The 25,964-nt window shown below is 42.9% G+C and overlaps 1 long non-coding RNA gene across 1 annotated transcript; it reads left to right on the forward strand.

Moving 5' to 3' along the window:
- The first annotated feature begins 8,813 nt into the window (after positions 1 to 8,813).
- Positions 8,814 to 25,260, forward strand: LOC125432994. The gene is made up of 3 exons (XR_007244581.1): positions 8,814 to 8,825; positions 21,156 to 21,163; positions 25,161 to 25,260. It is a non-coding gene; the product is annotated as an uncharacterized LOC125432994 (long non-coding RNA).
- Positions 25,261 to 25,964: the final 704 nt, after the last annotated feature.

A 25,964-nucleotide genomic window follows, 5' to 3' on the forward strand; every position in this document is an offset into this window, starting at 1 on the left:
AATCCACCACTAGAACCCCACCAAAATTCTCCAGCCACCCCTGTTCACTTCTAAATTTTCCTTAGGAGTCTCTCTGGTATGCCATAATATCCAAGAGGCAGCTCTAACATGGGAATGTCAGACTGTTGGGCTATGTTCTCTCTTACAGAGAAAGTTAATTTTGGGAGAAATCCAGTATTGACAGAATATTCAGAACATGAACATAACCTCATCTTGAAAAAAAAATATTCATCAGACCTCATCGTGTTTTATGAAAACGTTGCTAAGGATTTTTAACATACAGTAAACAGGATAATCAACCTTGAGGGAAATTAAGCATAGATTTAAACGATAAAAAATATTGGTCCAAAGAAAATGTAAAGTTTAGCAATCAGAATTGTTTGAGTTTTGTATGTTGCAACTTAAATTATGAAAGTGTCATATTTTGCAATGGAAAAAATTGCTTCAGCAACAATGGGAACTACAACAACTTCTGTAAAATGCATGTACCGTATATCAAATTTGGATATCAGCAAGATAATGGTCATGATCCATGCAAGTGCAAAAAAAGGGCTTTCCACATTGTTAGGTTGTGCTTGTGAATATTTGCTCTTCACCATTGTCATAGATATGATTCTGAGACAACTGGATTCATCTGTAGATGCAGTTTGTGAAGGCATCAAGATCCTTATGATTTTCCATGATTTTCCATGACATTACAGTCTTGCACTTGTGTTGCAGTATGCATCAGTTTTATAGTTGTGAAATACTTCTCAGGAACCTAATGGAAATACAAACTTGTTTCTACCTACTGGTTTGAACAGGGGATCATCAGAATGCAGAAGTGCTACTTATGTCTATTTATTTCTCCCTACATTGAATTTGCATTCATCGTTTCCTTTTTTTGAAAGGGCTATTTCCAAAATTCTACTAAAATAGATCTTTCCCAGATACTGGAGTTCTCCCATTATCTCGTGTTAAGGGCAATCCCCAGCTATACCCTTCCAAGTCCACTGAGGTCAATAGCCTTAGCAGTGTTAACTCTACTTAGCATTGCACTGTAAATTTTTAAGTGGAACTGATGCATTAGGAAGCCTCTGTTGCTTTATTGTTATGCTTCTGAATTTTATACAGATTCCAGGCATATTTGGCATTTTGCAGCTTTCTGTTTGTCTTTTTCTCCTCTGCATTACTAGCATTCAGGTATCTTTTGAAAAGCACCACAGATTTTGATGCAATTTTATGTCAAACCATACCATGGTTTCTCCCTCCATTTCCTGTTGATCCTGCCTTCCGTACATTTTTAATAAAACAACAAAATACATTTTTCCTGGGATAAAAAAACAGGTTTCAAAGCAAGTTTTTTGTATACTTAGCTTCAAGAGTCATTACATTAGATCTTGATTCCAATGTCCATCATGTGTTGCTTGCATTTTGTTTGTAACATATGTTTAGGCATGTGACCCAGATGCTCTTTTCAATAAGAAAGACGAGGCATATTTCCATTCTTACTGAAGTCAGTAGCAAAATTCCCTCTTTGGAAAACTGGGTATTTTCTTTTGTAGGGTTGCTACCCTCACTCCCAAATCCTTTTTCCACTATTGCTCAGATATACAGTTGGAGAATAATAATTTTAAAAATGGCTGTTGGGTCAACAGCATGACATCACTTCAGGGGAAACCCAAAGTGAAACATATATCTCTAGTAAAAGTATACATAGAGTTTTCATGTCCCCACTCCTGATCTCCCACTGGTTGACAGTCCAATGCTGACAACTTTACTATTTTTTATTTATGTCCAAATTAGCTATTTTTAGAAACAGAGGTAGATTTTTCCCATGAAAAAGATTATTTGTTAATATATTCACTTTTTCTTTGTGATGGCTGGTGCCAAGAGCTTAGATTCAGAGTAGTGTTTCCATGGGTGAGCGGATTTCTACCACCACAGTGTGACTTTCCTTACTTTTTCCTTGTTGCTGCAGCTTGAATTGTCCCTTCTGCTGTTCCCGGAAACCAGGTTTTAGGAGGAATTTCAGGCTTGAATGGAAGCAGTGCAGACATTGTTCCTCCCATGGAAATGCTGTGTTGGATCTAAGCAGTGGCGGGATTCAGATAATTTAACAACCGGTTCCGGTGGTGGGATTCAAATAATTTAACAACTGGTTGTTGACAACCACCATTTTAACATCCGGTACTGCCAAAGGGGTGCGAACCTGCTGAATCCCACCACTGGATGTAAGCCACAATCCCTCAGCTGCTGCTTCTTTACCTCAGTCTAGTTTACATTCTAGATTTTTCAGATGGGTCACTCTCTGTTCCCTAACTGCCCCTCCTGTTTCAATTCCCCGGCCTTGTGCAGCTGGGAAAAAAAACCAGACAGCGTTATGTTCAGTCCAGAATAATGGTCTTTTTCAATCTGTGGAGATTACCAATTATTATAATTTTAATATCTGGATGCGGTACAATTTTGATACTAGAATATAATTCTTTATTATGTTATTAATTAATATCTGAGTGAACATCCCTGTATAGGAAACTCTTTTACATGGCATGGTCAAAATTGGCGTTATGATACTGGAGTGTTGTAGAATTACTAGGTCTCCAGAGATCTGGTATAGGGATTTTTTGTGGCTGTTGCTTGGCTCTCATGACCCTGTGAGCACTTGTGGGCAGAGGAGAGGTTGAAAGAGTTCCTACCCCGTGTCCAAAATCAATAGCTTCAAAAAGAAATGAAAAAGAGCGCAAGAAGCCACTAACCATCTTTTCCACCACGTTAGGTACTTGCTAAAGTGCCTCAACAGCTTCTCTTTTGAAGTTCCACTTCCGTCATTCAGAGGGGTCCAAAATGCAGAGGCCCACCCACATCTATCCTTCAGTATGCTCTCTAGAACTGCACAGAGTACCTCAGGAGAGACAGGGTTTCTAGCATGTGGGTGGGCTTCTGCAACTTTTTCAGAACAACTTTTAAAAGTTGGAAATGTGATTTCATAAGCCAACTGAAGTAGCTTACAGAGCACCCTGCCCTCAGTGGAAAGTGGGCTTGCTGATGGTTTCCTGTCTGAATTTTGGACTGAGAAAAGAAAGAAATGGGGGAGAAATGAAAAAATTCATCCTGCTAACTGGAAAAGAGTGTGGTTGTTTTCATCAACTTTCCTCCAAGTGAATGAAAAACCGAACTGGAGGAAATGTATTGTGCGCCACCATTTCCTTTTCATGTGAGTAAATAACTCATTGTCTCTGCAGGAGACCAGGCCAACAGAGAAGGTTTTATGGTTTCCTCAAAGTCATCTTAGTACCCATCTGATCCTGAAACTTCTATTTGTGATGGGTTTTATTTATATTTCTGGAACCTTTTAAAAGTCATTTATGGTCAATAATAACTTATACTTAAGTGTTCAAAGCACTGGCATATATTGGGTTGGATCCCATGATCTGTCAGTTGAAGGTTCTGAAATCACCCCTTCCTGCCTGTTGTGTCAGAGGAAATATTGCTGATGGAAGAGGAAGAAATAGAAATGGACAATTTCACTCCCTTCTCTCCCCACTCTACAGTCTCCTGACCCATGAGGCTATTACTTCACATTAGGTCCTGTAACTCTGGCAACACATTTTTCCTGAATTAGAATGGCTGCTGGGAGGAGAAGAAAATCAAGAAAATCTATAGAACTAAAACACCTAGGGTCTCCAATCTCCAGGTGGAGGGTGAAGGTCTCCCATTATTACAACTGATCTCCAGGTAACATAAATCAGTTCATCTGGAGAAAATGGCCACTTTGGAAGATGACTTTTTGACATAAAACCTCACTACCAGTAAAGCCTGTTGTAAAAAACAAATACAACAGGCTCCAGAAAACCGTTGGTGGGTTAACAGCACCCACTGAGGGGGCCAATCCCTCCTGCCGTTCCTCTCCACTTCAGCTCATGTCACCAGCTCCCTCTTTCTTCTCCTCCTCTTCCTGGATGCTTGTATCACCATGCAACATTTAGCAGTGCAGTTGTGGTTGCCAACAGTCATAACCCTCCCACCGCGAGTGGCTGATGCCTGTGCCTGCTCCTCCTCAGGCAGCTACAGATGGTACAGTGACTGCAGTTATTCAGTAATGGGGAATAGGGGTAATTATGTGGGAGAGTAACTGCCACATTCCACTGTTTTGTTTGTGTGTTTTTTTACCTGTTCTGTGTAAGCCTCGCCCCCCAAGCCGTGTGTGCATGTCAATTGGCTGGAAGTGAGTTGTCGCCACCATGGCTAGCCTTTTATATAATAGGACTGAAGCCCCTTCCCTCCCTTAACTATGTCCTCTTGAGGCTCCATCTCCAAAATCTCCAGATATTTCTGAATCCTGAGCTGGCAAACCTAAAATACTGCACATATCTGATGAAACTGCCAAAGGGAGTTTTGACTCTTGAAAAGCTCATACTCTGGAAACCTTGTTAGTCTTTAAGGTGCTTCTGGACTTGAATCTAGTTGTTCTACTGCAGACCAACACAGCTACCCTCTGAAACTAAAAATACCACACAGTAAGCTTTTGAACTCCTCAAGAACTCTTCTTCAGGCCAGATACACAGCAGTCTGAGGAAGAGCTCTGGGGAAATCATAGAGATGGAAGAGACCACAAGGGCTATCAAGTTCAACCTCCTGCCATGCAGGAAAGCACAATCAAAGAACCCTTGACAAATGGCCATCCAGCTTCTGTTTTAAAACCTCCAAAGAAGATGACTCCACCACACTCTGAGGCAGTGTATTCCACTGTCCAGCATATTACACAATTGTCTCCTATCCAGCAAAACATTGCATGCGAACAGCATTTTCTTCTATCAAAGATGTTTTTTTGACCCCCTTTGCCTTGGCACATACAGTCTTCTGGCATAAGGTCATGCAACTGTGAAGGGTTGGGAGAGGAGAGAGAAAGCTTTCGACATCTGTTCTGGTCCCTTTGCCAAAATCTGGAGGGAAAAGTGTGCCTGTTCAGCAGCCCCTCCAACGGATTTGCAGTCAGCTTGTGCTTTGTGCCAGCGTTAATAATGTGGGCTTCCTTTTGTGGGGCTGGAACTGCCTGCTTCCTCTTTCCAAACTAGCAAAGGCTGAACAGGTTCTTCTCTTCCCCCACACTTTCCGCCCCTTGCATAATGTTTAGTTGGCATTTTTGTTTTGACCATGGGGAGAGAAAGGGACCAGGAACTGTATCTGACAATCTCTCCTCATACACAAAGCAGGATGAAACAGCCCAAGGATTTATCAGGCTGAACTGTTCTAAAGGCCAGCTCACGTTGGGGGTGCCCAGGTATGACTGGTTGAATTTCACAGCTCATACATTTTCTTGAATAAGCTTGACAGCCAGATCCGCTGCACCCAAACATGCCTCACACAGGGTAGCCCGAGAATGCCAGATGAGCACTCCACAAACAGGTAGCAAAAGATTAAGCAAGGCATGCCAGTAAATTCTGCTGATCTCACTAGGGCTTACTTCTAAGAAAACATGCGCAGGGTCAAGATGATTGGTTAATAAATCACATCAAGATCACCATTTGGGCAAGAGGCCAACTAAATATATGAAAGGGACTGGGAATTTGACATGGTACAGCCAGCTGATGCAGAGAGGCAATCCATCTGGAGCACCTTAAAGGGCATGAACTAGTCCTTAGCGCCTTTATGTCAGGTTATTGGTGCAAAAATGTCACAGATTACCACTACTGTTTCTCATAAAGATTAATGGGACGAACTGGCTCTTATGAATCATGCAATTTGCCACATTTCTTCTGCTATGTGATACAGGTTGTGCAGAAGGAATCCTGCAAATAGGGCCATGGAGTGGGGAAAAGATGGGGGGAAACAGTTCTGCCTTACATTCAGCCCTAACACAATTTTTGCTTGTTCTCCTTCATTTTAATCAAAAAATTGGATCCCACCAGCTTCTCCACTAAAATTTCAGTCAAATTGTCCTCCTCACTATACCTACTGTCCTTTGACTTTAATCCACACAGGTCCCACAATCTTCAGCATAGCCTTTTTCAGTGGTCAAACTGGTCCACATCCTCCATCCAGCTTCCATCAGTGGAAAAGCTGGTAGGGCTCAACTCAAGGCGAGGTGAAAAGGTTTGCCCACCTGCAAGGAAAATAAAATAAAATGTTTTCAAGTTGAAAAGGAGAGCCCACGTTACATATTTGGTTTTTTCATTTGGATTTTCCATGCAATATCTTGATAAAATGTGCGCCTAAGCATTAATTTTCTTTCAGCTGGAACTGAGCTTAGCTGAGAGACAAGTGTAATACACAAAAGAGTTGGGGTTTAAGAGAGGGACTCAGCACATGAGCACTGTCACACACATCTGCCATACATGACAGGACATATGCTAGACTCTTAAATGCTGCTATTGTGTAGACAGTATACACATGGCAATGATTTGTAAACTTTCTCCTCTAGCTTGGGAACTGATGGATGAAAAGGGCTCTCCATGAACTGTAGGGGAGAGGCTGTGTGGTGCAGTGGTACAGCATCTGTTTTTCAGACAGAAAATTCCAGCTTCAATCCATGACATCTCTTGTTTAAAACATCAAGTAGTAGGTGATTTCATTTAGTTATTTTGCAAAATATATACTCCACCTTTCCGTTCTCATAAGAACTACCAAGATGGCTAACAAATTAAAGTGTACATAATAAAATCACACCTTAAAAACCATTAAAACCAATAAGCACATAATGAACACAATTAAAGCCAGTGTCGTATTGTAGTTAAGAATGGTGAACTCTAATGTGGAGAACTGGGTTTTGATCCCCCACTCCGCCACATGGGTGACTGAGTGGTGAACTGGGTTTATCTGGTGAACTGGGTTTGTTTCCCTGCTCTCTCACATGAAGCCTGCTGGGTGACCTTGGGCTAGTCACTGTTCTCTCAGCCCCACCTACCTCACAAAGTGTCTGTTGTGGGGACAGGACGGGAAAGGATGTTGTGAGCTGTTTAGAGACTCCTTACAGGAGAGAAAGGCAGGGTATAAATCCAAACTCTTCTTCTGCTTAAACCAGAGATTTTAATTTTTTTTTAAAATTAATAACTTTGGGCAGGAATTATGGATTATTGAGGAAACACCAAACCAATCAAAAAAGATTTCACCCGCTGATGAAAGGCTGCAACAGAAGGGGACAAATAAGTCTCTCTGGGGAGAATGCCTGGTTTTTGGTGCCATGAATGAAAAGGCCCTCTCTTCAGTTGTCACCCACCTAATCTCAGAAGATGGGGGCACTCAAAGCATAGCCTTGGAAGATGACTGCAGCGATCAGATCAGTTGGTTCCAAACCATTCATTGCTTCAATAGTCAAAACCAGCAGCATGAATTGTGTCCAGAAACAATTGGGAGCCAGGGTAGTTAGGCCAAGACTGAATTGATATGATCCATGCACAGTCAACATCCTGCTGCAGCACTCTGCACCAATTGAAGTTTGCAAATCCTTTGCAAAGGTAGGGTAGCCCCACACAGAGCGCATTACAGTAATCTAATCTAGATGTAACCAAGGCATGATGCACTACAGTGACCAAATCTTTTCTGTTCAGGAAAGGCCGCAGCCGGCTAACCAGTTGAAACTTGTAAAAGACACTACTGGCCACAGCTGGCACCATGACAACTGGGACTCTTATTCTCAAACCCTAAATCCCAATGCTACATTTTAGCAGGCATATGCCCGTAACCCCATGTTCAGCTTGAAACTGGGTAAATGTAAAATGTCAGGTACTGGCAGACTTCCTTACTGTCTTCCTTAAATAGAAGTTCTTGGCATCCCCAGGCTTTTTGGCTGACAATGCATTGTGATTGATATTGCAGACTGTGTCCAAAGTACAGAATAATATGAGTCTTCCAGCAGGGCTGTTCCTTTTACAAGGAGCATATGCAATTCAATTGACTAGCTGTCAAGGAGAGGGGGAATGTCTACTTTTTGATATTTCCCATAAGTCAGGGAGTACAATGTAATCATTAAACTATTTCAGTGCACGGCTGTTGGATTCTTCTAAAGTAAGGTAACATGGATGTTATTTCCCTAGTCATCTGCTAATGAGGGATATTATACACATAGTAAACCTGTGCATGTATATGCATCTGCAGAATGTCCCTCTCAAGTTACAGCGCCTGACAGGGGTGAAAAACACTACTGTCCTCCCAGCCCCAGAAGCAAAGAAAGGACTTATTTCTAACTATATCATGCTACCTGTGCAGTAACTCTGATTTGCCCTCTGCTGTGTACATGTTACATCAGGAAGGCAAAATGGTTTACTTGAAATGTAGTGGAAGGCAATTGCATCTGAATGAGGAAACTGGGTAGTTTAGTTTTAATGGACCTATGAGGGGTATTGTGATTGCCACTGGACCCTGTCATGAGACATGGGTATTTACTTTGAACTATTTATTTATTTATGGAAATTGTGTATGGGAGTTATTTATTTATGAAACGAATACCCCACTTTTCTCCCCATCTGGGGACTCAAAGTGGTTTACAAAATAAATGCAAACAAATTCAGCTGAAACGAGCAGGCAAAGAGAAACTCGCCAGAGGATGCGCCAGCATCCCAGGCCGGTGATGCTCTCAGTAGTCTGGCTCATGGGGCCATGAGTGACATGTCACAGTGCCATCCATACTTTCTCTGCACCCAGGCTACATACCTGTAACAGAGGAAGAATGGAAGCTCAGTCAAGAAAATATTCTCTGCCTTCCAACCCATTTCAAGTTTGGGTTTGTTTGTATGTGTGTTTATTTTATATTAATAGCCTGCCTTTCAGAGAAAAGACTAAAAACACAAAAAAACTTGAGTTTGTGAGTCCCTCCCAAATATGAATTTAGTTGGTTTAGAAGAAGAAGAGTTTGGATTTATATCCCCCCTTTCTCTCCTGCAGGAGACTCAAAGGGGCTTACAATCTCCTTGCCCTTCCCCCCTCACAACAAACACCCTGTGAGGTGGGTGGGGCTGAGAGAGCTCCGAGAAGCTGTGACTAGCTGAAGGTCACCCAGTTGGCATGTATGGGAGTGTACAGGCTAATCTGAATTCCCCAGATAAGCCTCCACAGCTCAGGCGGCAGAGCGGGGAATCAAACCCGGTTCCTCCAGATTAGATACATGAGCTCTTAACCTCCTACGCCACTGCTGCTCCTTTACATGAAGTTTTATAATCTGCATTTTCAATTCACATGATTTTGTTCAAAGAAAAGAGAAATAGACATCAATCATCCAAGTGAATGATATAAACCTAAAACAAGTATAGTTAAATAAGGCACATAGGGAAACAGCCAGTGCCCTACTACACATCCCCACCCTGTCCTACACTAACTGCTGTGGACAAAAGCATCCAACCATCATTTTCCTGCCTTCCACTCTACCTGCACAGAGATAGGAGTGCACACAAAGCGATCACAAAATACTTCAGCTTCATTTCAGTGAGTGATTAGGATGATGGGGTTGTACTAGGAATGCACTTTAAAAGTTCTAAATATAATGAAGTGATAGAAAATATAGGAAATTGAAATATGTTGAAAAAAACTTCCAGAAGGAAGGAGGCTTGCAATGTGACGCTCTAAGGGCCCTGCTTCCTATACTTAGCATTGCAGCAAAAATTGCTGATTACCTGCATTTTGGAAGACATCGGTTTATCATTTATCCGTCTCTGTGTGTCCATTAGAGCCAAATCATAGCCGCTACTTCTTTAGCTGGTTGTTGGTCTTTCATTACAATTCAAGGCATAGTATTTGTGCCAGGGTTGCTTTCTGAATCTAACAGGTGTTGATTTTGTCAATCTGAAGATGTTTCAAGTGCCGCCCTAGTGTTTTTGGAAGGGCGTCCAGGGTGCTGATTACCACTGGGGTGACCTCAGCTGGTTTGTCCCATAGTTGCTGAATCTTGATTTTCAAATTGCGGCATTTAGTGTTGTTGATATTCTCGCCAGTGTGATTCAGTCTACGTAATTAAAAATTCAGATTTATTCCTTGATTTTTAACTGAGAATTGGCAGGAGCAGTATCCTGCTTGCATTCAAGTTCTTACACTCCTTTCCCTATAGTGGATAGATTGGGGTCAAGAAAGGGATCTTTGCTTGAAGGGCACCTGACATCTCCAGTTAGAGGAGCTGTCAGAAACCTCTCAGACACATCTTTGCCAGTGTCTATGGAAACCTTGTCTGGGAAACAGAAGTCCTGAAGTAGATTTCTGTCATCCCAGTGCTTATTTTTATGTTCCTGCTTATATAAATGGAAAGGCTGAAACCTGATTATTCCTAACCCGTTTATGTGTATGGGACAAACCTAAGGAAAGAACCAATAAAAGATATTATGGTGATTGCATGATTGCCACTGAAAACAGCTGTTGCATATTTCCCACTCTCCTCTGCCATCATATGTGGTGTTAGAAATGCAAGTCATAATGTCACTGCACTCCAGATCCCTTTCCCCTGCCCATTCTGTTTCACTGAATTCTGCTTGCACAGGAAATGAAATTTCAAGGATTGTCATGCCCTTATATAAAGCCATGGTGCGACCGCACTTGGAGTACTGTGTTCAGTTCTGGTCGCCACATCTCAAAAAGGATATCGAAGAGATAGAAAAAGTGCAGAGAAGGGCAACGAGGATGATTGAAGGATTGGAGCACCTTCCTTATGAGGAGAGGCTGCAGCGTTTGGGACTCTTTAGTTTGGACAGGAGACGTCTGAGGGGGGATATGATTGAAGTCCATAAAATTATGCATGGGGTAGAAAATGTTGACAGAGAGAAATTTTTCTCTCTTTCTCACAATACTAGAACCAGGGGGCATTCATTGAAAATGCTGGGGGGAAGAATTAGGACTAATAAAAGGAAACACTTCTTCACGCAACGTGTGATTGGTTTGGAATATGCTGCCACAGGAGGTGGTGATGGCCACTAACCTGGATAGCTTTAAAGGGGCTTGGACAGATTTATGGAGGAGAAGTCGATCTATGGCTACCAATCTTGATCCTCCTTGATCTCAGATTGCAAATGCCTTAGCAGACCAGGTGCTCAGGAGCAGCAGCAGCAGAAGGCCATTGCTTTCACCTCCTGCATGTGAGCTCCCAAAGGCACCTGGTGGGCCACTGCGAGTAGCAGAGTGCTGGACTAGATGGACTCTGGTCTGATCCAGCAGGCTAGTTCTTATGTTCTTATGTTCATGTCTCATATTGCTAGTTATCAAAGAGAGAGGAGAACAGAAAGTCAGGCTGCTTCTGGTCTAAAGATGCTTAGGACTCTGTTGTAAAACAATCTGAGAAAACCTTAAACTTTGAGTTTTCTAGGTCTTTGCTCTTAAAATGAGGAGTAATCATGCGTACCAGAGAAGACACCATTCTGTTTGCTGTTTCCTATGACCCTCGTCTTCCTAGCCTACACTTCAGTGATCATAAGTCCCTGGCTGCTAACCAGACGGCTCTCATATGACAGATACTAAAAGAGCTGCAAAAAGCCACTTCCAGCAGGGCAACAGCAGGCATGTAGCATATGCTCGATATCTATGGGCAGATGGGGTCGGTCAAGGCTGATGAAGCATAAGGAAGGGCTTGCGGTAGGAAGAGGCTAAAGATGATCTGTTAGCTGGTTAGATACCATTTCGGGGCAATGTTAACAGCTTGTTAGATGTTTCCTGTGGGTTCACAGGTCAACTCTATAGGTCGAGGGAATTGTGGGTTTTTTTTATGAAAATGGAAGATAAGGATAAGGAAAGATAGGCAAATGAACTTGGTAAGATAAAACAGAAGATCCAGATAGGAGAAGGGCAAGGAGGACACACAGCTCCAGTCCCTACCTATCCGGGGAAAGCCATCTGTGCAGTTTCTACCTGGGATTCTCCTCACACTGTGCTGAAACTCACTGTACTAATTAAAAGCAAACTTGCCCAGTGGCACAAGATGTTGGACAGCAGCTGATTCATGACCTAGTCAAAGCTAGAGGGAGGAAGAAAAGGATTTTCTTTTGAGCCAGGATCCAGAAGCATATGGCCAGCCATGTATTTTAGGGCAGTACCCATATGCTCCACTTTAGACCCCATATGTTCCAAGTGGTTTTTTGGACACTGTGAGCCAATGGCCCTTGTTCTCATTTAGTTGTTGGTTGGAATTACATTTGCTCAAGCTGGTGAAGATAATGGAACAAGAACGGAGGTGAAATGCCATCAGTCCAGACATACTTTTACTTTCTTTGTTTTCCATATCCACTTCATTTCATTCTTCATTCTTTTGAAGGCTCACACTCCAACAGTTGAAAGATTCCATTGCAATGGACCAATAAAGGGGGAAAAAATCTTTGTCCGTGGTTTAGTAGTAGGGTATCTGGTTGGCAGGCAGAAATCTCAGCTTCAGTCCCTGCTATATCCTGCTTAAAGGATCAGGGAGAAGGTGTGAAAGGTTTTGACAAGCTGCTGGCCGTCTGAGTAGACTGTCCTTGATGGACCAGTGGTCTGATTCAGGATAAGGCTGTTTCGTGTAGTTTTGAAAAAGGTTCCTAGATTAAGAAACCTTCCTTAATCTTCAGATAGAAATATCAAGTGGGAAGGGATCTGAGGCCTTGGAGAGCCACTGCCAGTGACAGTAGACAATACTGACCTTGATAGATGATCTCTCAACATAAGGTATCTTGGGGTGCTGTGTGGTTTCCGGGCTGTATGGCCGTGTTCTAGCAGCATTCTCTCCTGACATTTCACCTGCATCTGTGGCTGGCATCTTGAAGATGACAGCCACAGATGCAGGCGAAACATCAGGAGAGAATGCTGCTAGAACACAGCCATACAGCCCGGAAACCACACAGCACCCCAGTGATTCCGGCTGTGAAAGCCTTCAACAATACATAAGGCATCTTCCTTGTTTCCTGTGTGTGAGCTCTGTGAAACACAGGTTAAGTATATAATCAAAGATGTCAGATAACTTAATGGCAGCCCCAACAAGGGGATTTCAGGGCAAGTGGGGGGGGAAAAGGTGAAAAGAAGAGGTGGTTTGCCCATTGACTTCCTTTGCAGAGTCTTTCTCATCTTTGCTGCCATTGTTTCACCCAGCACCTTTACCTGTGCATTGCTTTCTTTGCCCCTCTCTTCATCTGTCCTTCATCTTCCTGCCACCAGTGGGCCATACCAGCCAATGCTGTTTTCTTCTTGAAGACCTTGTTCTCATTTAGTTGTTGGTTGGAATGGTTGGTTGAAGACATGCATAAAAGTGCTTCCCAAACTCCCACACATGACTGGCTAAGTTGCGTTTCAAGACACCTGGGGAACGAGGAGGGAAGAATTGTTAGCTACTGTGTATCATGACAGGGAGCAGGAACAGGGAAGTCAGCTGGCTAACTGGATGTGGCCTTGGGCAGCTCCCTTGTTGATCTACTGCTGATGGGAATTTGTTCAAGATTTTCAGGTACAGAATAAGAAACATTTCTGCACAATAAAATATTAACAATATAGGTTAATACTTTGCCTAGGCTTGCCAGATCTTGCTATGAAAGGATACCCCCCCCCCGAAATCCTTGTCATTGCCCACCAGCTCTTGAAAAACTGGAAGGAGAAAAATTGAAGTTAATGGGGTTTGTGCCAGTATCATGCTGGTGTGTGATGTCAGTTCCAGTGATAACCAAAAGTGGCATAACACTGGGAGATGCTCTAGTATTTGCCAGAAAATCTATGGTTTAACCATAATGTTTATGCGAACCCAAGAGCATCCCCTTGACACCATGATGTCTCTTCTAGTTTCTGCCAGAAGTGATATCACATGCTGGCATGATGCTGGCACAGTTGTCCCCACTTGAAAATGTTCCCAGGGGTTCCAAACTGTGGTTGGTGACCCTAATTTTGCCCAACTTACAGTTGTTGAAGTTTTTCAGTCATGGTCAGCTCAGGCTCACTTCTACCTTGTCTGAATGTTGAGAATTCAAAATGAAGCTCTTAATGTTATGCCAACATCTTCTGCAGAATTAGTTGTTGAATCGCATGCACTTTAATTCAGTGCAGTGAAAAATGGGCTAGCATCCTACTATGAATTTAAATACTCCCAACCTAGGAATAAATGGATCTCATGGCTCGTTTATCTTTCATCGTTTAATTAATAGTGGTTAATTGTAGTTATGAACTGTAGCATTCCAGTCTCTATCATCCATACATTTTATTTAATATATTCTGGTGCAGATAGTATTAGCTTGTTGAATAATAGAGAAGCACCGGTATTCTGCAAAACTCTAGATCTCCTGTTTAAATAACTGCTGATGGAAATAATGCTTTTTTCCCATCAATTATCTTTAGAGTTCAGGAAGTTTGATTGTACTCTCAGCCTGATCAGCTAGTTTCTTTAGCAACCTGCCAATTTGAGAATGAAGGCATGCATGCAAGAAAAGTGTGGAGGGACTGGTTTGAACCCAGTACTGTGTTTGGTCCACATAAGCAAACCTCAGCTTATTTATGACAGCCATGTGGCCAGAAGTCCTTGCATATACTCTCCTCCCTCTCTGAAATGATGCAAATATTTGGACAAATTGAAATTGCAGTTTGCTGGGATGTCCATATTGGGTAAATCAACCAACTCTGGTTTGTTCTGTTGCTAAGGAATCAGGATTCTAAACCAGCTTGTAGTGAAAGGAGCAAATTATGGCCACCCAGAGTTAGTACCCCCACAAATTTAGCTTTCCACTTCATAATTAAGATTTCTTGCTCTCATGATTGTAGGTGAAAGGTTGGAATTAGAGGTCCTACATCTGCTGAAGAATGACCAGCCAGATACAGGATTTGTATGAGATCAACAGTGATCAGTATCCTGTAGTGCCATAGAGGCAGCTAGGATAATTCTGGTTGGTCTGGGTTGCTACATATGACCCCCCACCCGCACCCCAAGGGGTCTGCATTGGCTTGATCCTAAAGAATCTGGATCACAGGGTCAATAGTTGAAACTTCAAAGCCTCAGCAGTAGCTAAAGACCTTTCCAGAAATCCAAAATTATACACTTTAACCCTCTGCTATATTTGAATCATGGGTCCTTTCCGCACAGGCTATTTACAGCGGCCCAAGGACAGCAAAAATGCCGTCCCTGGGCAGCTGTTCACACAGGAGGCGCTGCTGGATTGCAGCAGCACTGTCCTGGCCGCCTAGGAGCGGCGTGAAGCCGCTCCTAATAACCTCTCTCATTTAGCGTGGTTATGCTAAAACACCGTCTTCCCATCGGTGCGGTGCGAACCGCACCGCTGGGAAGACGGCGCTTTCCCCATCCCCTCCACTCATCCGTCCTCCAGTGTGCTCTGGAAGCCGTCAGGGACCCGCCCACGCTGCCCTCCGACATCCAGTGGTCGAAGGGCAGCCTGGAGCGAAGTCCTAACAACTTCAACGGCTGAAGGGCGAAATATCAAGGAAACATGAAAGAAGGCGGCTCGTCTTGAAGCTACCTCTTTCGCGCCCGACTTCAGCGAGGGCTGCTTTCGCTACACTCCGTCGCGAATGGCTCCCAACCCTCCACCGGCATAATTTCTGCCAGTGGAGAGGCACCCTTTCCGCTGTGCGAAAAGGGCCATAGAGAGTGCTTTTCTGTTGCTAGGGTTGCTTGCACTGAATTGGGAAATACCTGGAGATTTGGGGGTGGAGCCTGGGTAAGGCAGGGTTGGGATGGGGAGAAACTTCAGCAGGGTTGAATGCTATAGAGTCCACCATCCAAAGTAGCCATTTTCTCCAGGGAACTGGAGGTCAATTGTAACAGCAGGAGAAATCCAGGTGTTACCTGGAGATTGGCAACTCTGCCTTTGGTAATAGAAGACTTGTTATATTTTACAGTAGAGCAAAACATTAAAAGAATTTTGATCCCTAGAGAGCCTCCCCCCTTCATTTTCTCTTTTCTTCAATCCATGTTTATGAAGATATCCTCTCTTTCATTTGCCATGCTGAGCGAGTCTTATGAAGAAAAAGATTGTGTGAGTTCAGGGTGGCTTATTTATCTTTTCTTACTGCTTGCACAGTCCTTTCTTTCTGCCTTTCCCTCTATTCACAATTTTGAGTTTCTTTAAAAGCTCTTAAAATGTTTGAGGAGGGTTATCCCTTTGGCTGGAAGTCCATGGTGGCTCTAGGCAGCCCTGGTGACAAATTTTACTGACAAGGGGACTGAAACAGTCATGGGCTGACTGTGTGGATGACCAAGGGATCCACAGCACATTTCACAGCTGCTTATCGTAGCCTTCTTACCCATTTCCTGTAGACTGAAGCCATAAGAGGCTGTTAAGGTATATGTGCAATTTCCTCTGCATAATATTATGTCTTCAACTGTGTCGTGTTTCTTGTACCGAGCCGATGGATTTTTGTTGAATTAGAAACCATTAAGTCTTTGAGCCAACTATGTAAGCTTTTCTTCCTGAACTTTTGGCAATCATTCTGCAACCTGAAACTTTCCATTTTAATTATTGCTGTTGCTATCCCCTTAATTTGTGTAGCTTTAAAGAGCAATAAATATCAAAAGCCCTGTGAAAAGGGGAGAGGGTTTAGCTGAGTTTTAGGTTATCATTCTGAATATAACTGCAGCATTTGATATTGTGTAGCAGTTAATTTCTAAGGTGGACTAAAGCTATATGTTATAGATGTGTTCCTTTACATTTAATTATTGCCTTTTAATTTTATCAAATTTTCACTTTCATCCAGGAAGGCTTATTCAGTTTTTACACTGTTCTTTTCAATTTTAAGTAGCACTTCATTTGTTCTTGCATTATTATTTGCAGACTCAAGGTTGGTGTGTATTGCTTCTAAATATTTTCCTTCTGTTGCTATAATAATATTATTTATGTAAGCTTTTATATCCTGCCTTTCCATCATGTGGATGTTCACTGCAGACTGCATGAATGTTTTAAAAACCAAAACAAAATATGAAGCTGAAAAACATCTTTCAAGTTCAGTTCAAAGAGCAGTAGCATCAGAATGTATCAAGGATTTGGGAAAATACAATGGGTTGGCCATCTATTTTGCTCAATTTAATCAAATTCTCATTCATTCCATATAGTTTTGTCCATATAGGTCCCATGATCCCCAACACAATCACCCTATTCCCATTTTTATCCGGAGAGAACCTGGCTGGATTCAACTCGGTAGTTTTCACCTAGTTCCAAGATATTAAAAAAGACATCAGGTGAATATGTTTGAGCAGGGAATTTTGCAGGCAGTCTACTTTGATATAAAAGGCTCCACTCCTGATGCATGTGTGTAAAGTTCTTTCCAGTTGCAACCAGTGAGGGGCTTTCCAGGCAAGTGAGAAGGAGAGGCATTCCTCTGCAATGCCTTCCTTGGTGATCTCCGTTCCAAATACCAACCCTGCTTAGCTTCTAGGATCTGATGATATTGGGCTATACCATGATGTTTTCCCTTCCTCCACTCCTGATATCCATTCATTTTACCTTTTAAGTTGGTAACCTGTAGAATGTGTAGTGCTGTGGAACCAGGCTCAGATGCATGGCTGTCGCTGTAGGAAGCTTCTCTGAGCTTAAGAGAGGTGTTGTTGCTGTCTTTGTTTATGTCGTGGACTATTTTCCTAAATTAAACTTCATTTTTGTTGGAAAAGTGCCTTGCTTCTTTGATCATCCAAATCCCTTAGAAGACCCCTGCTTCTGGCAAAAAAGATCCTATCAGTCAAAACAGATCCTCTCAGGCTTTCTGTCAATCTTACTTGATAGATTCCTTACCTTGCTGCAGCCCCAGTTTGGTTGGGATCCACATGGATTCAGATCCCCAACATAGCCTTTTCAGTTGTTGAACAGGACTACTCCTATATGCTGTTAAAGGTTTTCATGGCTGGAATCAACTGGCTGATGTGGGGCCTTGAGAGAAATACAGCTCAAAGTGACATGCCTCTGAAGATGGCATCCATAGATGCAGGTGAAAATGTTAGGAGCTAAAACTACAAGGCCATGGCAATACCCAGTGAAATCTGGGGGTGCACGTGGACTCTGCTATGACACTTGAAGCTCAGGTGGAGGTGGTTGCCAGGAGTACCTATTCCCAGCGCTGTCTGGTCTGCCAACTAGCCAAAATAGCGCCCTGCAGTAATCTATGCTCTAGTAGCCTCCAGATTGGATTATTGTGATGCGCTTTACGTGGGGCTGCCCATGAACATGGTTTGAAAGTTGCAACAGTGCAGAACATGGCAGCAAGAATTCTAATGGGAGTTGCTGGCTGGATGTATATCACACCACTCTTAGAAGAACTGCACTAACTGCCAATTTGCTACTGGGTCCAATTCAAATATCTTTGACTTACAAAGCCCTAAATGACTTGGGTCCCAGGTATGCAAAGGAATGCCTTCTACCATATCAACCTGCCTCTGCCTAAAAATCAGCAGATGAAGCCCTTCAGATAGTACCACTGCCTTCAGCAGTAAAAAAAGGTGGAGACCTGAAACAAGGCTTTTTCGGTGGTGACCCCAAGATTGTGGAACCTTCTATCCCCCCCACACACAGGTTCATCAAGCATCTTCCTTGTATGCATTTAGAAAATGAGTAGACATACTTATTTTCCCTGACCTTTGGCTGAAGAGATAGTTTTCCCCTTTGGCAATTTGAATTTTAAATAGGTTTTATGAATTTTAAACAGGTTTTATGAATTTTAATAAATTTTATTATTTTGGTAGCTTTTATATATTATAAGTTTTATTGCTATATTGTAATTGTTTTTAGGTTTGTATTATGACTTTTATTTTATGTTCTGACCCAACCAGAGACCTTTGGGTATAGGACAGGCTAAAATACATACAAATAAATAAATGTCAGCTGTGATTTGACATCAAAATCATACGCAAACATAAAGTAATTTTGTTATGCTAGTATTAAATGACAGCTGACGGGATTCCTGATTTGACAGAAAAGTGGGATGTAAAAGTTATAAATATGTAAGGAAGTAAATTGACCAGGAGTGTGATTAGAGTTGGCAACTGCCTGGAGAAAAAAAAAAAACTGTTGTGCCCTTTTGATTGATGGTTTAACAGGATATCATTTGCCAGGGGGTGTGATTTACCTCCATGCCATGAAAAGCTATTTCCACACATTTAAGTTAGCAACGGGATAGGACATTTTTCTGTGGGCCAGTTGGCAACCCTACCTATGATGCTTTCCCAATTTAAATGACTGTTTTGAAGCTTTTTGCCCTGCAGGGAAAACTTGGTTGCTATTAACAATTTTAAAAGCCTCACTAAGTGTTAGCAATCCCCCATAATCGTGGCCATTATTTGGACCGGACTGTATCACTGAACCTCAACATTGCACATAAAATTAGTCCTTGGAGGCAGAAGCTCTTTGAAATCCTTAGCATCTCAAGGGGCCACTCCACCTGGTATTCTTCAGCTTGAAATGGCAGAGATCAAAACTGAACCTCATATGCACCCCCCCCCCCACACACACACACACAAAGTAGGCTTTCACCCTCTCTTTGCTAATGTTTCAAATCAAGCCGGCACCCAAATTCCTGAAGGGACAATTTCTTGCAGCATGTGAACCTAATTGTTTCTAGATGGAATGTTTTCATGGCATATCAGTCTCGGCGTTCCTTGAATTAGCATGCTCACTGAAGGAGAGAAGATGCTTATCTGGCCCGACAGCTTTAGTGTCCGTGGGATCATTGACTATCCTGTGAAACTACAGTGGGCCCTTGACAATCCTTATTTATGTGGAATGGAGACATATGGCCAGAATAATCTGCTCTCTTTTCTTGATAATTAAAACATCTGTGTGCACAAAAGGACTGTAAGGGAAGGGTGGGGGGAACATCACAGTGCTAAATAATACAAGAGCCCAGGACATTTACAGCGTTCCTTGGGCTTTCTTCCACAGAAACAGCTGAGTTTCGAGGATCAGCCCTTGTAAATTTCGTCTAATAGATGAGCATTCAGGGTCACTGCACTGAAGCAGCCCTGTTTGCGGTGGCATATTCTCCCTCTGTTCATAGTGCCTGGCTTCTTGTGATGACACCCATTTTGCCACAAGCAAAAGCTCAGAATCTCAATGCCACAAACTGGCATTGTTGTTTCATGAACAATTACAGCATCTGCTTGTGATAAGTGAGACTGATGGCTGGTTAGAGCAGGCAACCTTCACATGCAAAGAGAAAATAACCCACCGCAAACAAGGTACTGGTAATCCTACGTGATGACTCATAGATGCCAACTTGTTACCCTGATAGAAGACATGGAAGAGGGTTTGCCAAAAAGCACAACAAAGTTTTTACCACTTTCTATTATATTTTTAAAACACAATAATGCCTTGGTGACCATGAACCAGGGAATGAATGCCCACAGCATATTGTCGAAGGCTTTCACGGCCGGAATCACTGGGGTGCTGTGTGATTTCCGGGCTGTGTGGCCATGTTCTTGCAGCATTCTCTCCTGACGTTTCGCCTGCATCTGTGGCTGGCATAGATGCAGCCACAGATGCAGGTGAAACGTCAGGAGAGAATGCTGCTAGAACACGGCCATACAGCCCGGAAATCACACAGCACCCCAATGGCCATAACATTCACACATAACTTGCCTTGGCTCTAGTTAAAGGATTTTAAAAGTCTATGTATACATTAGTGAATTTGGAAGCAATATTGGAGGAAATGAAGAAGAGGCAATTGTAATTCAATACAATCATTTTTATTTACTGCAGAGGATAAGGACAAGGTAGAAAAGGAAAAGTATTTAAACTGGATTTAGATGATTAATGCATTCATTGCATGAGCTGCAAAATTGCCCACTCAAGACTAATATTTTTAAGTTACACGGAGAAATCCCCCCCCCCCTAAGTGTTGTGATGTGAGAAGAGGAGCCTTAAAAGGCATGGTTTTTAGAACAGAGGGACTGTAAAGGTAGAAAGAATAGCAATGGTGAAGATCAGGAAAACTGTGGAAAGGTAGGAGGGAGATCCCATTGGTCAAGACTACAGGGACAGAACTGACAACCGCAGACAGCCTACAAAAGGGATTCAGGTGGGGCAGAAGTATGGTAGTAACTCTAGGCTGAAAAATTCCTGGCAATTTTGGGTTGGAGCTCAAGGAAAGCTTACTTTTGAGTGCAATGTTATAGCACCCTACAAAGCAGCCATTTTCACCAGGGGAACTAGTCTCTGTAGTCGAGATCAGCTGTAATTCTGGGAAATTGCCAGGCCCTACCTAGAGGATGGTAGGCCTATTCCAAAGCTTGGGAAATGATTCTGCTTGTCTGAGAAGGGAAAGAGAGAAGGAGGTTCAGAGAAGGGTGAGGGGGAGAGATAAAGAGGTTTAAAGAGAGTGTGTGCTTGATCTTGCCCTGGTCTTGTCAGTTCTCGGAAGCCTGCATGGTCTTGTTAGATCTTGGAAGCTAAGCAGGGTCAAACCTACTTAGTATTATGATAGGAGACCACCAAGGCACTCCAGCATTGCTATGTAGAGGAGGACAATGACAAACTACCTCTGAATATTGAAACCCCTTGAAAACCCTAAAAAGTCACCCTAAGTTGACTGTGACTTCATGGTACTTTATACATACACTTTATCGTGCATATTGAGTTGATTCTCCAGAGTGAAAAAGACTGGACATTTGGATTTTTTTAAACAATAAAAGTAGTTCAGCAGTGGAGTCAGCAACCTAGTAAGATGGTGTGCTCCTACTCTCTGGTGGTCTTCAAGCAGCAGCTGGACAAACATTTGCTTTAGACTGAGCCTGCAATGAGCAGGAGGTTGGACTAGAGATATGGGCCCTTCTACTCTATGGTTCTATGATGGGCTTTGGTTTGAAAAAAGCACCTCCAATTATTTGTGAAATTTGTGGGCTTTTTGAGTTATGTGATATGAGGAGGCTATTATTTGATTGAGAATAACTCTGGAATTCTGTGTCTAAATAAGATATCCTGGGGGATGTCTAAAAAAACCTGTCTCCTCATTTTTTTGTCCCAATAGCATGGACAAAAAGAAAACATTTGAGGAGACATGCATTTTATTGTTCTCGTCCATTTACAAGCTTTCTACTTTCATTTTCTTCCACCCGCCATTTTCTGCCACTTGATTCCTTTGTGCTGCCTGTCTTTTGTTGAAGATCTTCTGGGATGTTTACTCTGCTGGCATCATGGCTGCCTGCCTTTTAAGTCAATAAATGACATGATTGAATGAACTCAGCTTTTCTTGCCGATTTTGGCAATGTATAATTTTTCCATTTTTAAATTTTTTTGACGTGACTTCGAAGCTATGACAACTTGAAATGAGTGGCAGAAGATGGCGGGGGGGGGGGGAATGAAAGTAGAAAGCTTATAAGTTGGGCGGGAAAAATGAAATGCTTCCTTGTTCTGCCCAGGCAAGGGAAAATAGGATGACAATGACTTGGGGTGAAAAAGATTGCTAGTTTAGTGTTTTCTAACCCCCCCCCCCCCAAAAAAAAAAAAAAAAAAACAGGTTGAGCAGAAATGAAATGTCCTGAAGACATCTTGGGGAAAAGCTGTATGAACTTCCTCCCCAAAACGCTTCTTTTAATGTCCTTGAGATATTTTATTTGTGCTGTGCAAAAAGGATGATAGCTTGGTTGTTTCAGCCAGGCCAGGCTCCTTCCCCAGCTGCCTGATGAGGAGCAGGAATAGGCAAGTTCATTAATTTGTAGCTGGGAACAGTACAGATACCGTGTTTCCCCGAAAATAAGACAGTGTCTTATATTAATTTTTGCTCCCATAGATGCGCTATGTCTTATTTTCAGGGGATGTCTTATTTTTCCGCTCCACAGCTGCATGCTCTGGTGTTCTGTTCGACGGGCATGCTTCCAAACAAAATCGTTGCTACGTCTTACTTTCGGGGGACGTTTTATATTTAGCACTTCAGCAAAACCTCTACTACGTCTTATTCTCAGGGGATGTCTAATTTTCGGGGAAACAGAGTATCTAGTTTTCACTAATCTTCCTCACAGGTTTGAGCTAGCACTGACTTCCTCTGCCAATATTAGGGTTGCCAACTCCAGCTTGGAAAATTCCTGAATATTTGGAAGTGGTGCCTGTAGAGTACAGGTGTCAAACTCGCGGCCCTCCAGATGTTATGGACTACAGTTCCCATCATCCCCTGCCAGAGGGTGGAATTTGGGGAGACCAGAATGCTTGAAGGGATGTGATCTGATAGAATCTGCCCTTTGAAACTTCAATTTCCTCCAGAGGATGTAATCTCAGTAGTCTGGAGCACAAGTACTGGTGGAATCCGGGGAGGGAGGGAATGCAGGGCTTTATTTTACTGATGAAAGGACATCATTTTTTTGGGGGGGGGGAATGTATAAGTGATGTCCTGCCATTCTAGGGTTCAAGTTTAGTTATCCTGGTGGGCATTTTTAGTTATAAGTTGACTAGACATTTCCCCACTGATGCCGTTCCTATCCATAATTCCAGCCATTGTTGCTTGCAATAGAAGCAGAAATAGCTGTAAACTAAATGGGAAAAGAAATCTTGCAACCAAAGATATTTAGTCTTTTGAAATTTTCATGAGTTGACCATAGATGTTTGTGAGAGAAATTAAGCCCAGTTTGAGGGAATTGCCTATTTCCTAATCAATTATCTATTTTGTTACAAGAATAGCGTTAAATCCACATAGAAAGGTTTTGCTGGAATCCGCATGGAAAATCATTACTTACTTGGAACCCTTCTATAAACAACCAATAAGGCTAGCAAATAAAGCAAGGTGTGAAATCTTCCTTTTGGGGGGTGGGGGCTCTTCCTGCTTTTGATGAACAAATTGAGCATTTCCTTCACTTTAATTGGAAGTTTAGCCTCCTTAACTAACATTAAGTCATTTAAGACTAAGAGGATAAAAGAGTATGTTTACTTGTTGAAAGGAAAACAAAACATTCACTACCAGTCAAATATAGTTGTGTTACAAACCATTTAAGACTTTGGCTTTGTCTAGCTCAAAGATTCAATTAAGACCAATCCAGTTATAGGTGTAGTTCCTAATTAAAGTATCTGACTTCTTCAAAGACATAAATATTTATGCGTGATAGAGCATTTGTTTAACAGCAAACTAACTTACTCGAACAGGAAGAAAACATGAGCAAACTTCACTGGTTGATTCTTTCATATACACAAAGCTCCTGTTTCATCAAGAGGTATTTGATGCCATATGCAGACAGGCAAAATAAATAACAGCAGTGGAGTCAACTAGGCCATAATTGCGACAGGGAGCCGGGCACATGGTGAGCTCCGGAACAGTGAGCATGCATGCCCTGGGCGGCTGGTGACTGTGAGCCATACCAACCTGATGCTGGCGTTGGTACGGCGCCAAAGAGGGCAAGCACACTCCCTAAATATTAGGCAGCACGTGGTTGCTCCAGTCTTCTTTGACACCTGGAGCAAACTGAAATGGCACTTGCTGTTTTTGGGGAGCTAGGCCGTCTGAGAGGGCAAGTTGACGCTTGCAAGTAAAGTTTTTTTGTACCTGTGGACTAGAGGTATCTTCCCCTCCCACATTTCCTCTTACTGTTTGCTTGGGAAGTGGTTCAGTCAGCATATGGCGCCGAAGAAACGCAGAGGGGGCCGCGTAGTCACTCAAATGGCGCGGGCCTCAGTGGGGGAGGGTGCAGCGAGTGGAACCCTGGGAGTTCAGTCTGGTGGCATATCCAAGCCCCGTACTATGCATTATCTTTTGGGGCTGGGTGTATGACCAATGGCGTACCTTCCCCTCACTGCCTGAAGGGCTCAGGAACCGGTGGCTCCACGGCAAGCCTCCCCCCATGGTTTCATCAACCTCTTCACTGGCTGCTGCACAATTATCTCCAAGCTTCACCTCCCTGCCACTGGTGATGGTGTGGTCGGGTTGTAGTATGCCTGTGCATTCATTACAGGCCATGGGAAGCCCGGGCCCAACTTACGCAGCCCACCACACCCCTGGGGGTGGCCCCTTCCCTTATATTATTCCCTGGTCAGGGTCTTTTGGCGGTGGTACGGCAATGCCAGGGATTTCAGACCCTCTGTCAGTTGCCCCTATACATCAGGGCTTGACGAACACTTTATCAAACTTAGACCAGCCTGCAGGGAGGGAGTTGGTCACTGTTCTGTGGGTCAGCTCTGTGGAGGTTTGGGCAGAGGAGCACATCCTTATGGGGAGGCCAAGGTTGCGTGCTGGACCTCACTGTGGTTAGGGGACTCCATAAGAGGCTTGGGGGGGCTCATAGCGCATGCCACAGAGGCCTCTGCAATTGAGCCCGACGCTCCAGCAGGAAGGGGGCTGGTGCTCGGGTTCAGCCATGGGTGCTGACTGGCTGCTGAACGAATGTGCTCCTCTTGTTTGCCCAGCTTCTGCTTCAATAAAAAGGGCTGTGGCCCATTTTAATTCCAAGACGTGCCCTGTGGTTATTCACCTCTGCACATCTAGGCGCAAAACAAACTCACCTGACTTTAGGAGGCATAATTGAGAAGTGCAGCTCACATTAAACTATTATCTGGATACAGCTGAGTTGTTTCCTTGTGATGACTGTTCTTGCGATTCACTGCTAGAAACAATGATAAGGGACCCACAAGGATTGGAACTGGACATCTCAGTTTATTCTCTCCCACTATTTCCTTTCCCCATTTCCTTCTCTCTTTCCCCACCCACAGTTAACCTATCTTTGTCTGCCCTCCTTCCCTCCCCCTGGCAGCCTCTCCCCAGAAAAACTATGGCCAAGTTCTGAGGTGCCTGCTGAAGTCAGACCCAATTGTGCAGTGGGGAACCTCCAAAAACTTCCTGTACCTCACTTTTTATTTTTATTTATTTAAAACATATTTTTGCTGCCTTTCTACCTTTTAAGACCTGGGGTAGAATGTTGTTTGTGACCGATTTTACTTCCCTTGAATCTGGCAGCTTCATGGTCCAAAGGAATTGCAGGGGGGTTTTTTTCACAAGGAAGTGCAGATAATTGCTACAACATAATACTCTCTTATTTTTTTTCTGATTCCTCCTCAGTGTTTTATCTATGTAACCTCCAGATTGGACCAGGACCTGGAATATCAACTCTTACTCTTTTCAGTGACTATAAGAGTATCTATTTGTGTTTCTTTAATCTCTTT

The sequence above is a fragment of the Sphaerodactylus townsendi genome, linkage group LG05 (assembly GCF_021028975.2).
Source record: "Sphaerodactylus townsendi isolate TG3544 linkage group LG05, MPM_Stown_v2.3, whole genome shotgun sequence".
In the NCBI taxonomy this organism is placed as follows: domain Eukaryota; kingdom Metazoa; phylum Chordata; class Lepidosauria; order Squamata; family Sphaerodactylidae; genus Sphaerodactylus; species Sphaerodactylus townsendi.